Genomic DNA, 13757 nt, shown 5'->3' with positions numbered 1-13757 from the left:
CTGAGCCCATAGAACTCCTAGAAGAAAACATAGACAAGTACACTCTTTGACACAGGTCTTAGCAATATGGTTTTTTTTTTTTTTTTTGGATCTCTCTCCTCAGGCAAGGGAAACAAAAGCACAAATAAATATATGGGACCCAATTAAATTTAAAAGCGTTTGCACGATGAAGGAAACCATCAACAAAACGAAAAGGCAACCAACTGAATGGGAGAAGATATGTTTGTTAAGGGGTTAATACCCAAAATATATGAAAAACACATACAACTCAATATCAGAAAAACAAACAACCCAATTTAAAAATGAACAGAGGATGTGAATAGACATTTTTCCAAAGAAAACATACAGATGGCCAACAGACACAAGAAAAGATGCTCAACATCACTAATTATGAGGGAAATGCAAATCAAAACCACAAAGAAGTATCACCTTACACCTGTCAGAAGGGCTATCATGAAAAAGAAAGGAAATAACAAATATTGGCAAGGATGTGGAGAAGAGGGAACACGAGTACATTGTTGGTGGGAATGTAAATTACTACAGCCACTGTGTAAAACATTATGGAGGTTCCTCAAAAAATTAAAAATAGAACAACCCTCTGATCCAGCAACTCCACTCCTGGGTATATATCCAAAGAAAACGAAAACACTAATTTGAAAAAATACATGCACCCCAATGTTCACAGCAGCATTATTTGCAATGGGTTAGATGTGGAAGCAACTTAGGTGTCTATCAACAGATGAATGGATAAAGAAAATGTGACATATATATATATGTAATATATATATTATATATAATGGAATAATAGTCATAAAAGAGAATGAAATTTTGACATTTGCGATAACATGGATGGACCTGGGGAGTATTATGCTTAGTGAAATAAGCCAGACAGAGAAAGACAAATACTGTATGTTTTCACTCATATATGGAGTCCAGAGTAAAACAAATGAACAAATATAACAAAACAGAAACAGACTCAAAGATACAGAGAACAAACTAGTGGTTATCAATAGGGAGAGGGTGGAGGGAGGGGCAAGATTGGGGAAGGGGAATAAAAGGTACAAACTACTACGTATAAAATAAATAAAATACAAGGATATAATATACAGCACAGGAAATATAGCCAATATTTTATAATAACTTTATAAGGAGTATAACCTATAAAAATACCAAATCACTGTTGTATACCTGAAACTAATAATATCATAAGTCAACTATACTTCAATTTAAAAGAAAGAATGGCACACCATGGCTAGAAAATTCCTTTGTATACATTATTCTGAGCCAAATGTATTACATTTCCCAAAGTCCTGAGGTCAAAGTCTCGAGGAAGAATTTTTATTTTAGTTGTTGACTAAATTTTGTTTCTTTTAGACATCAACTGTTACTAGCTTCAACTCCAGTTTGAAGTAGGCAACTCCAGACCTAGATTCTTAATCACAGATGTTCTGTTGGGCACCTGACCTTTAAAGAGCTTGTGAGTGAGCTGTGAGTTTAATGCTTGCTTGTTCTATGGTGAAAATACATAGGATAAGAAACTTATCTGTATTTTCATTGTTATTATTATTCAATTTATTTAAACTGAAAACAAAAACAGTTCACCCATTTCTCCCACCACCCCTCCATCACTTGCCTCTGGTAACCACCAATCTGTTCTCTGTATCTATGAGCTTAGTTTTCTTTTTTTATAGACGCCACACAGAAAAGAGATTATACAGTATTTGTTTTTCTCTGTCTGACTTATTGCACTTAGCATAATGCCCTCAAGGTCTATCCATTTTGTCACAAATGGCACAATTTCATTTTTTTAAATGGCTGAATAATATTCAGTTGTGTATATATCGTAACTTTATCCATTCATCCATAGATGGACACTTAGGTGGTTTCCATATCTTGCCTATTATAAATAATGATGCAATGAACATGGGGGTGCATATATCTTTTTAGTGTTTATGTTTTATTCATATAAATACCCAGAAGTGGAATTGCTGGATCATATGGTAATTTGGTAATTCTATTTTTAATTTTTTGAGGAACCTCCATACTGTCTTCCACAGTGGCTACACCAATTTTATGTTCCCACCAACAGAACATGAGGGTTCATTTTTCTTCACATCCTCACCAACACTTGTTACTTCTGGTCTTTTTTTGATAATAGCCATTCTAACAAGTGTGAGGTGAGAGTTCACTGTGGTTTTGATTTGCATTTCCCTGATGATTAGTGATGTAGAGCATTTTTTTTTCATTTACCTCTTGGCCATCTGTATGTCTTTTTTAGAAAAATGTCTATTCAGATCTTTTGCCCATTTTTTTTTAAACATCTTTATTGGAGTATAATTGCTTTACAATGGTGTGTTAGTTTCTGCTTTATAACAAAGTGAATCAGCTATACATATACATATATCCCCATATCTCCTCCCTCTTGTGTCTCCCTCCCACCCTCCTTATCCCACCCCTCTAGGTGGTCACAAAGCACTGAGCTGATCTCCCTGTGCTATGTGTTTTGCCCATTTTTTAATTGGATTGTTTTTTGGTTTTGTTTGTTTTGTTTTGTTTTATTGCTGTTGAGTTGTATGAGTTCTTTATATATTTTGGATATTAACTCTTTATCAGATAGATGGTTTGCAAGTATTTTCTCTCATGCTATATAGGATGCCTTTTCATGATGTTTCATGATTGTTTCTTTTGCTACACAGAAGCTTCTAGCTTGATGTATTCCCACTTGTTTATTTTTGCTTTTGTTGCTTTTGCTTTTGGTGTCAGACTCAAAAAATTATCACCAAGACCTATGTCAAGGAGCTTACTGACTATGTTTTCTTCATGGAGTTTTATGATTTCAGGTCTTTAATCCATTTTGAGTTAATTTTTTAATATGGTATAAGATAGTGGTCCAATTTCATTCTTTTGCTGTGGCTGTCTAATTTTCCCAACACCATTTATTGAAGAGACTCTCCTTAATGCATTGTATATTCTTGATGCCTTGGTCATAAATTAATTGATTGTATATGCCTGGGTTTAATTCTGGGCTCTCTATTCTGTTCCATCGCTCTTTGTGTCTGTTTTTATGCCAATACCATACTGTTTTAATTACAATAACTTTGTAATATCATTTGAAATCAGGGACTATGATGCTTCCAACTTTGTTCTTTTTTCTCAAGATTGCTTTGGCTATTTGAGGTCTTTTTTTTGGTTATATACAAATTTCAGGATTTTTCGTTTCTATTTTTGAGAAAAATGCCACTGGAATTTTGACAGGGATTGCATTGAATCCATAGATAGCTTTGGGTAATATGGACATTTTAACAATATTAATTCTTCCATTCTATGAGCACAGAATACCTTTTCACTAATTTGCGTCTTCTTCAATTTCTTTCATTAATATCTTGTACTTCAATCTTTTACTCTTTTCTAAATGTAACCATTTAGTGCTATAAATTTCCTTCCAACATCAGCTTTAACTGCTACAAATTCTGATACGCTGTATTTTCTATTTTTGTTCAATTAAAATATTTTCTAATTTTTCCGTGGTTTCTTGTCACATGGATTATCTGGAAATTTTTTGCTTAACTTCCAAGTCTTTGGAGATGTTGTTGTTATTATTCTTCCCCTTTACTGCTTTTATATTATATCATTCTAATTTATCTATTGTGATCTTGACTTTATCACTTGTATAATTTTTAAACTAATTTTTTCCAGGAGTCAAAAAATATATATAGTTACCATTTCACAGTCTATTTAGGATAGATACCTTACCACATTGTATTGGAATATAGAAATTTTATACTTCCATAGATCCCTTTACGCACCCATGTTTATGTCTTTATTACACCTTCATTCCTGATGTATATTTTCAATGAGTATATAACTCCAAAATGACAGCACTTTTAATATGTCATCCCACTTCCGTCCAGGCTCCATCTTTTCTGATGAGAAACCAGCAATCATTGGAATTATACCCCATCAGTAATACTTCATTGTCCTCTGGCTTCATTTAAGATTTTTTCTTTTCTTTTTTTTTTTCTTTCTTTTCTTTTCTTTTTTTCTTTTCTTTTCTTTAGCAATTTGATTATGATGTGACTGAGCCTGGATTTCCTTGGGTTTATCTTATTTGGCTTATACTAAGCTTCTGTAATCTGTAGGTTTATAGCTTTCCACAAACTTGGTAAGTTCTCAGCTATTTTTTTCCCCAATATTTTTCAATACTACATGTTTTCTCTACTTCTGGGACTCTGATGACATGGATTCTAAACCGTTTTTTATCATTCCACAAGTACCTGAGTTTCTGCTCATTTTAATTTTTAATATTTTTCTTTCTATTGTTAATATTTGGTCTTTTCTATAGATCTATTTTCATGTTCACTGACTCTTTCCTCTGTCATCTCCAATTTATTATTGAGCTTATACAGTGAGTCTCTTTCAACTTCAGTTAATGCACCTTTCAGTTCTAAACATTTCCATTTTTTCTACATTTTGTATTCTATTTCTTTGATGAGACTTCCTATTTTAACAATGTTGTAAAAGTGCTCAAAATTTCTTAATCACTTTTGTAACAGCTACTTTATTATTTTTTTAGTCTTTTTCAGCTTTATTTCAGAGGTATAATTGACATATAATATGTGTAAGTTTAAGGTGCACAATGTGTTGATTTGATACACTTATGTATTGCAATATTATTACCACTGTAGCATTAGCTCACACCTTTATCACATCACATAATTACCATTGCTTTTCTGTGGTAAGAACACTTAAAATCTACTCTCAACAACTTTCAAGTACATTTTTTTGTACCTTTTTCATTTTCTTTCATCAGGGTCTTGTACTTTTCAGTGTACAGATATATCCCCTTGGTTAAATTTATTTCTAAGTATTTTATTTTTTTGATTCTATTGTGAATGAGATGGTTTTCTTTATATAGCTACTTTAGAGCTACTTTTATAGCTACATTAGAGTTTTTGTCCAATAATCCAAAATCAGTGTTATTCTGGCCTTTGGTACCTGTTAACTGGTTTTTCCTGTGGGATTTAAATTTTCATGGTTCTTTATATGACATGTAATTTAGAATATTATTCTAAATATTTTGATTATTAAGTTATGAAACTACATGTCTAATTTAAATTCTGTGAAGAATGTTGACTTTGTTTGTTTTGTTTTAGTCCTGGTTAGTTCAGGCTGCAAGTTTACGGCTTCCTTCCGTGGCCTTATTTCCATATCAGTTCAGTTTTCCCAATGTTGGTAGTGTTTTTCAAATATGTCCTTGGTTTACAGTCTGTGACCTAGGTGGTAGTATATCATTGGCTAAGCTCTCCAATGACTTTAGAAATATGCTAATCTGGATCAGTTCCAGACATGTATGGCTTGAGGGTGATTTTATAAACTTGATGAGGTTACTTTCCAAAGTTTCTCCCTCTCCATGATTTCCCCACTACTTATTGGGTTCAAGTGACACAAGAACAGAGACCCACCCTTTTGGAACCACAGCTCCACTAAATGAAGAGGAAGGTTACTCTTCCTCAGAGTTTGGCTCCTAAGTCTCCTATCATTGGCTATTGTTTCTGCCCTCATGGGATTTCCTGATTGCTGGTGCACAAGAGAACAGAGGGGGGAAAAAAATGGGTGACTTCCGCACTCTGTGAGCATTAGGGATACCATTTCCTGGCCCTCAAGCTAGAGCTACAGGGCTTCTCTGGAGGTATCTCTGTGCTATAGTGCTCACGTCTAGGTGTCTTGCTGTGGTGAGTTTAGGCTTAAGGAAAGCAGGGGAAAACAATAATAAATTCACAGCCAGCTTGGTGTCACTTCAATTCTGGCAATCTTTCCCAGTTTGCCTGCTGCTATCAACTTTTCAGATTTCTCAAATAGCTGTATCATGCATTCTGTCCATATTTTATAGGTGCATTCAGTAGGAGAGACAGGAAAAAAGTGTACTTACTCCATCTTCCCTGGAACCAGAACTTCTCCAGTATAATTTGAACAGACATAAACAATACAAAAATAGAAGCTATTTTTGTATTGTTTCTGAGCTTAAGGAGAGAGCTTTCAATCATGCAGCATTTATTTTTGGTAGCTGTTTTATTCTTATAGATACTTTTCATTAGATTAAGGAGTTATCTAATATCTCTAGTTTTCTAAGAATTGTATCATAAATCTTATAAACCATTTTTTACATATCTATTCAGACGATCCTATTGCTTTCTCCATTATTCTGTTATGATAGCAAATTACATTGATTGATTTTTAAAATGAACTTCACATTTCAGGAATAAAGTAAAATTGATCATAATGAATTCTTTTTCATATACCCAAGGATTTTCTTTGCTAATATTTTGCTTAGAAATTTTCCATTTATGTTTGAGAGTTTGCTTTGTAATTTTTCATTCTTCCATTGTCCCTGTCAGGTTTTCGTATGAATGTTATTCAGGCATCATAAAATAAGCAGGGATTTTTCCTGATTTTCTATTGTCTAGAAATATTTCCATAAGATTAGTGTTTTATCTTCTCAGAGTTTTGGAACAATTAACTGGTTAAACCATATGATTCTGAAATTTACTTTGTGGGAAAGTTTGAAATTATAGATTGAGTTCCTTAATTGGTATAAGACGACTCACATTTATGATCATTCTTGTGTCAGTCTTAGCATGTTGTCCTATTCAAGAAATTTACCCACATATTCAAATACATTGGCTTACATTTGTTCATAGCTGTCTTTTAAAAAAAAATTAATGCAACATCTGTAGTAACATCCTCTTCTTCCTTCCTAATGTTGATAATTGGTGCCATTTCTATCTTGTTTTTGATCATTCTTGCCAGGATACTGTTAATTTTATTTAGTCTGTTAACCAACTTTTAGCTTTGTTGATACCATTTATTATTATTCCATCTATTTCTGCTCTCATTATGTTTCTTTCCTTCTACTTTATTTGGGCTTAATTTTCTGTTCTCTAGTTACCTTCTTAATATGGACACTTAGATAATTGATTTTTATCCTTTTTTCTATTTTTACATATGAATTTAAGTTTATATATGACAATCTAAGCATGGTTTAAGCTGAAGCCAACATATTTTGATATATATCTTTATTATAACTACTTTAAAAACATACATTCTCATTTCCATTGAAATGTATTGTGTTAGCTATGAGGTATCTAGAAATGAAATGTATTTCCCAATTTAAAAACATATGAGTTTTTTATAGTTATCATTTTGCTATTTATTTCTAGTTTAATACCCTCGGGGTCAGAGAATGTATGATTTCAGTCTTTTAATGGTGCTGATACATGCTTTTTTCACCTGACTGTGGTCATGAGCATGGAAAATAATGTGTATTCTTTGATTATCCATCACCACTTTCAATACATATGTCAATTAGGGCAAATTTGATAAAATATCATTCAAATCTTCAATATCCATACTGTTTTCTGTATGCTTTTATACTCAATTACAGTTTTGTGTTAAAGTCTCCTATTGTGATTATGAACTTGACTATTTCTCATTGTAATTCTGCCAATTTATATATTATATATTTTGATAGTATGCTGTTAGGTAAATACAAATTTATAATTGTTATATCTTCATTGAAACTTTTATCATTCATATTTAATAATGCTTCTAGTCTTCACATTTCCTTTATCTGATATTAATAAAATAAAACCTCACCAGCTTTCTTTTGGTTAGTGTCTGCCTGGTATATTGTCTTGCATCCCCTTATTTTCAACATTCCTGTATCTTTATATTTAAGGTGTGTCTCTTAAAAGTAGCATAGGTTTTTTTCTCTTGAAAATTCACTCTGGGGGACCTTCAAGATGGTGGAGGAGTAAGACGTGGAAATCACCTTCCTCTCCACAAATACATCAGAAATACATCTCCATGTGGAACAACTCATACAGAACACCTATTGAACACTGGCAGAAGACCTCAGACTTCCCAAAAGGCAAGAAACTCCCCACATACCTGGGTAAGGCAAAGGAAAAAAGAAAAAAACAGGGACAAAAGAATAGGGATGGAACCTGCACCAGTGGGAGGGAGCTGTGAAGGAGGAAAAGTTTCCACACACTAGTAAGCCCCTTCACTGGCAGAGATGGGGGGTGGACGGGGGGTGAAGCTTCGGAGCCACGGAGGAGAGCACAGCAACAGGGCTGCAGAGGGAAAAGTGGAGAGATTCCTCCACAGAGAATCGGTGCCAACCAGCACTCACCAGCTGGAGGGGCTTGTCTGCTCACCCGCCGGGGCAGGTGGGGGCTGGGAGCTGAGGCTCAGGCTTCAGAGGTCAGATCCCATGGAGAAGACTGGGGTTGGCTGCATGAACACAGCTTGAAGGGGGCTAATGCACCACAGCTAGCAGGGAGCAAGTCCGGGAAAAAGCCTGAACCTGCCGAAGAGGCAAGAGACCAGTGTTTCAGGAGGTGCGAGGAGAGAGGATTCAGAGCACTGCCTAAACTGGCTCCAGAGACAGGCGTGAGCTGCGGCTATCAGCGCAGACACCAGAGACGGGCATGAAACACTAAGGCTGCTACTGCAGCCACCAAGAATCCTGTGTGCAAGCACAGGTCACTATCCATACCTCCCCTCCTGGGAGCCTGTGCAGCCCACTACTGCCAGAGTCCCGTGATCCTGGGACAGCTTCCCCAGGAGAACACACGGTGCACCTCAGGCTGTTGCAACGTCACGCTGGCCTCTGCCGCCGCAGGCTCGCCCCGCATACTGTACCCCTCCCACCCCCAGCCAGAGTGAGCCAGAGCCCCCGAATCAGCTGCTCCTTTAACCCTGTCCTGTCTGGGCTGGGAACAGACACCCTCAGTTGACCTACATGCAGAGGTGGAGCCAAATCCAAAGCTGAACCCCGGGAGCTGTGTGAACAAAGAAGAGAAAGGGAAACTTCTCCCAGCAGCCTCAGGAACAGCAGATTAAATCTCCACAATCAACTTGATGTACCCTGCATCTGTGGAATACCTGAATAGACAACGAATCATCGCAAAATAGAGGTGGTGGACATTGGCAGCAACTGCAGACTTGGGGTTTGCTTTCTGCATCTAATTTGTTTCTGGTTTTATGTTTATCTTAGTTTAGTATTTAGAGTTTATTATCATTCATAGATTTGTTTATTGATTTGGTTGCTGTCTTCCTTTTTTAATATATATATATTTTTTTCCTTTTTCTCTTTTTGTGAGTGTGTATGTGTATGCTTCTGTATGTGAATTTGTCTGTATAGCTTTGCTTTTACCATTTGTCCTAGGGGTCTGTCTGTCTATTTTTTTGCTTTTTGGCGTTTGTTTGTTTTTTTTACAGTTTTTACACTTGTTATCATTGGTGGATTTGTTTATTGCTTTAGTTGCTCTCTTCTTTCTTTCCTTCCTTTTTTTGTTAATTTTTTATTTCTTATATTTAATAATTTTTTTTTAATAACTTTTTATTTTATTTTTTCTTTCTTTTATTCTCCCTCTTCTTATGAGCTGAGTGGCTGACAGGATGTTGGTGCTCCAGCTGGGTGTCAGGCTTGAGCCTCTTAGGTGGGAGAGCTGGGTTCAGGACACTGGTCCACCAGAGACCTCCCGGTCCAACATAGTATCAAATGGCAAAAGCTCTCCCAGAGATCTCCATATCAACACTAAGACCAAGCTCCACTCAACGACCAACGAGAACCAGTGCTGGACACCCCATGCCAAACAACTAGCCAGGCAGGAACAAAACCCCATCCATTAGCAAAAAGGCTGCCTAAAATTATAATAAGTTCACAGACACCCCAAAACACAACACCGGACACGGTCCTGCCCACCAGAAAGACAAGATCCAGCCTCATCCACCAGAACACAGGCACCAGTCCCCTCCACAAGGAAGCCTACACAACCCACTGAACCAACCTTACCCACTAGGGGCAGACACCAAAAACAATGGGAACTACGAAACTGCAGCCTGCCAAAAGGAGGCCCCAAATCCAGTAAGTTAAGCAAAATGACAAGACAGAGAAACACAGCAGATGAAGGAGCAAAGCAAAAACCCACCAGGCCAAACAAATGAAGAGGAAATAGGCAGTCTCCCTGATAAAGAATTCAGAATAATGATAGTAAAGACGATGCAAAATCATGGAAAAAGAATGGAGAATATATAAGAAACGTTTCACAAGGACAAGAAGAACTAAAGGGCAAACAAACAGTGATGAACAACAAAATAAAATAAATTTAAAATTCTCTAGAAGGAATCAGTAGCAGAATAACTGAGGCAGAGGAACAGATAAGTGACCTGGAAGATAAAATAGTGGAAATAACTACCTCAGAGCAGAATAAAGACAAAGAATGAAAAGAATTGAGGACGGTCTCAGAGACCTCTGGGACAAGATTAAACGCAACAACATTTAAATTATAGGAGTCCCAGAAGAAGAAGATAAAAAGAAAGGGACTGAGAAAATATTTGAAGAGATTATAGTTGAAAACTTCCCAAATATGGGAAAGGAAATAGTCAACTCCAGGAAACGCAGAGAGTCCCATACAGGATAAATCCAGGGAGAAACACGACAAGACACATATTAATCAAACTATCCAAAATTAAATACAAAGAAAAAATATGAAAAGCAGCAATGGAAAAGCAACAAATAACATACAAGGGAATCCTGATAAACTCAACAGCTGATTTCTCAGCAGAAACTCTGCAAACCAGAAGGGTGTGGCAGGACATATCTAAAGTGATGAAAGGGAAAAACCTACAACCAAGATTACTCTACCCAGCAAGGATCTCATTCAGATTTGATGGAGATATTAAAACCTTTACAGACAAGCAAAAGCTAAGAGAATTCAGCACCACAAAACCAACTTTATAACAAATGCTAAAGGAACTTCTCTAGCCAAGAAACACAAGAGAAAGAAAAGACCTACAATAACAAACCCCAAATAATTAAGAAAATGGTAATAGGAACATACATATCGAAAATTACCTTAAATGTAAATGCATTAAATGCTCCAAGCAAAAGACAAAGACTGGCTGAATGGATACAAAAACAAAAACCCTATATATACTGTCTAAAAGAGACCCACTTCAGACCTAGGGACACATACAGACTGAAAGTGAGGGCATGGAAAAAGATATTCCATAGAAATCAAAAGAGAGCTGGAGTAGCAATTCTCAGGTCACACAAAACAGATTTTAAAATAATGTTACAAGAGAAAAAGAAGGACACTACATAATGATCAAGGGATCAATCCAAGAAGATATAATAATTGTAAATATTTAAGCACGCAGTATAGGAGCACCTCAATATATAAGGCAAATGCTAATAGCCATAAAAAGGGAAATTGAGAGTAACACAATCATAGTTGGGGACTTTAACACCCCACTTTCACCAATGGACAGATCATCCAAATGAAAATAAATAAGGAAACAAAAGCCATAAATGATACATTAAACAAGATGGACTTAAATGATATTTATAGGATATTCCATCCAAAAACAACAGAATACACTTTCTTCTCAAGTGTTCCTGGAACATTTTCCAGGATAGGTCAGATTTGGGTCACAAATCAGGCCTTGTTAAATATAAGAAAATGAAATTGTATCAAGTATCTTTTCCGACCACATTGCCATCAGACTAGATATTAATTACAGGAAAAAAAGTGTAAAAAATACAAACACATGGAGGCTAAATAATACGCTACTAAATAACCAAGAGATCACTGAAGAAATCAAAGCAGAAATCAAAAAATACCAGTGACATGAAAACACGATCACCCAATCCTATGGGATGCAGCAAAAGCAATTCTAAGAGGGAAATTTATAGCAATACAATCCTACCTCAAGAAACAAGAAATATCTCAAATAAACAACCTAACCTTACACCTAAAGCAATTAGAGAAAGAAGAACAACAACAAAAACCCAAAGTTAACAGAAGAAAAGAAATCATAAAGATCAGATCAGAAATAAATGAAAAAGAAATGAAAAAACAACAGCAAAGATCAATAAAACTAAAAGCTGGTTCCTTGAGAAGTTAAATGAAATTGATAAACCATTAGCCAGAATCATCAAGAAAAAAAGGGAGAAGACTCAAATCAATAGAAATAGAAATGAAAAAGGAGAAGTAACAACTGACACTGCAGAAATACAAAGGATCATGAGAGATTACCACAAGCAACTACATGCCAATAAAATGGACACCCTGGAAGACATGGACAAATCCTTAGAAAAGCACAACCTTCTGAGACTGAACCAAGAAGATATAGAAAATATAAACACACCAATCACAAACACGGAAATTGAAACTGTGATTAAAAATCTTCCAACAATGGGCTTCCGTGGTGGCGCAGTGGTTGAGAGACCGCCTGCCGATGCAGGGGACACGGGTTCGTGCCCCAGTCTGGGAAGATCCCACATGCCGCAGAGCGGCTGGGCCCGTGAGCCATGGCCACTGAGCCTGTGTGTCCGGAGCCTGCTCTCCAAAAAGGGAGAGGCCACAACAGTGAGAGGCCCGCGTACCAGAAAAAAAAAAAAAATCCTCCAACAAACAAAAGCCCAGGACCAGATGGCTTCACAGGCAAATTATCTCAAACATTTAGATAAAAGCTAACACCTATCCTTGTCAAACTTGTCCAAAATATAGCTGAGGGAGGAACACTCCCAAACTCATTCTACGAGGCCACCATCACTCTGATAGCAAAACCAGTCAAAGGTATCACAAAAAAAGAAAACTACAGGCCAATATCACTGATGAAGACAGATGCAAAAATCCTCAACAAAATACTAGCAAACAGAATCAAACAGCACATTAAAAGGATCATACACCATGATCAAGTGGGGTTTCTCCCAGGAATGAAAGGATTCTTCAATACAGGCAAATCAATCAATGTGATGATACACCATATTAACAAATTGAAGGAGAAAACCCATATGATCATCTCAATAGATGAAGAAAAAGCTTTTGACAAAATACAACACATATTTATGATAAAAACCCTGCAGAAAGTAGGCATAGAGTGAACTTACCTCAACATAACAAAGGCCATATATGACAAACCCACAGCGAACATCGTTCTCAAAGGTGAAAAACTGAAACCATTTCCACTAAGATCAGGAACAAGACAAGGTTAACCACTCTCACCACTATTATTCAACATAGTTTTGGAAGTTTTAGCCACAGCAGTCAGAGAAGAAAAAGAAATAAAAGGAATGCAAATCTGAAAGAAGAAGTAAAGCTGTCACTGTTTGCAGATGACATGATGCTATACATAGAGAATCCAAAAGATGCTACCAGAAAACTATTAGAGCTAATCAATGAATTTGGTAAAGTAGCAGGATACAAAATTAATGCTCAGAAATCCCTTGCGTTCCTATACACTACGATGAGAAATCTGAAAGAGAAATTAAGGAAACACTCCCATTTACCATTGCAACAAAAAGAACAAAATATCTAGGAATAAACCTACATAAGGAGACAAAAGACCTGTATGCAGAAAACTATAAGACACTGATGAAAGAAATTAAATATGATACATACAGATGAAGAGCTATACCATGATCTTGGATGAGAAGTGTCAGCATTGTGAAAATGACTATACTACCCAAAGCAATCTACAGATTCAATGCAATCCCTATCAAACTGCCAATGGCATTTTTCACAGAACTAGAATAAAAAATTTCCCAATTTGTATAGAAACACAAAAGACCCCAAATAGCCAAAGAAATGTTGAGAAAGAAGAATGGAGCTGGAGGAATCAGGCTGTCTTCAGACTACACTACAAAGCTACAGTAATCAAGACAGTATGGTACTGGCACAAAAACA

Source organism: Physeter macrocephalus, chromosome 21, assembly GCF_002837175.3.
Source record: "Physeter macrocephalus isolate SW-GA chromosome 21, ASM283717v5, whole genome shotgun sequence".
NCBI lineage: Eukaryota > Metazoa > Chordata > Mammalia > Artiodactyla > Physeteridae > Physeter > Physeter macrocephalus.
Note: the sequence above shows the minus strand (reverse complement) of the source record.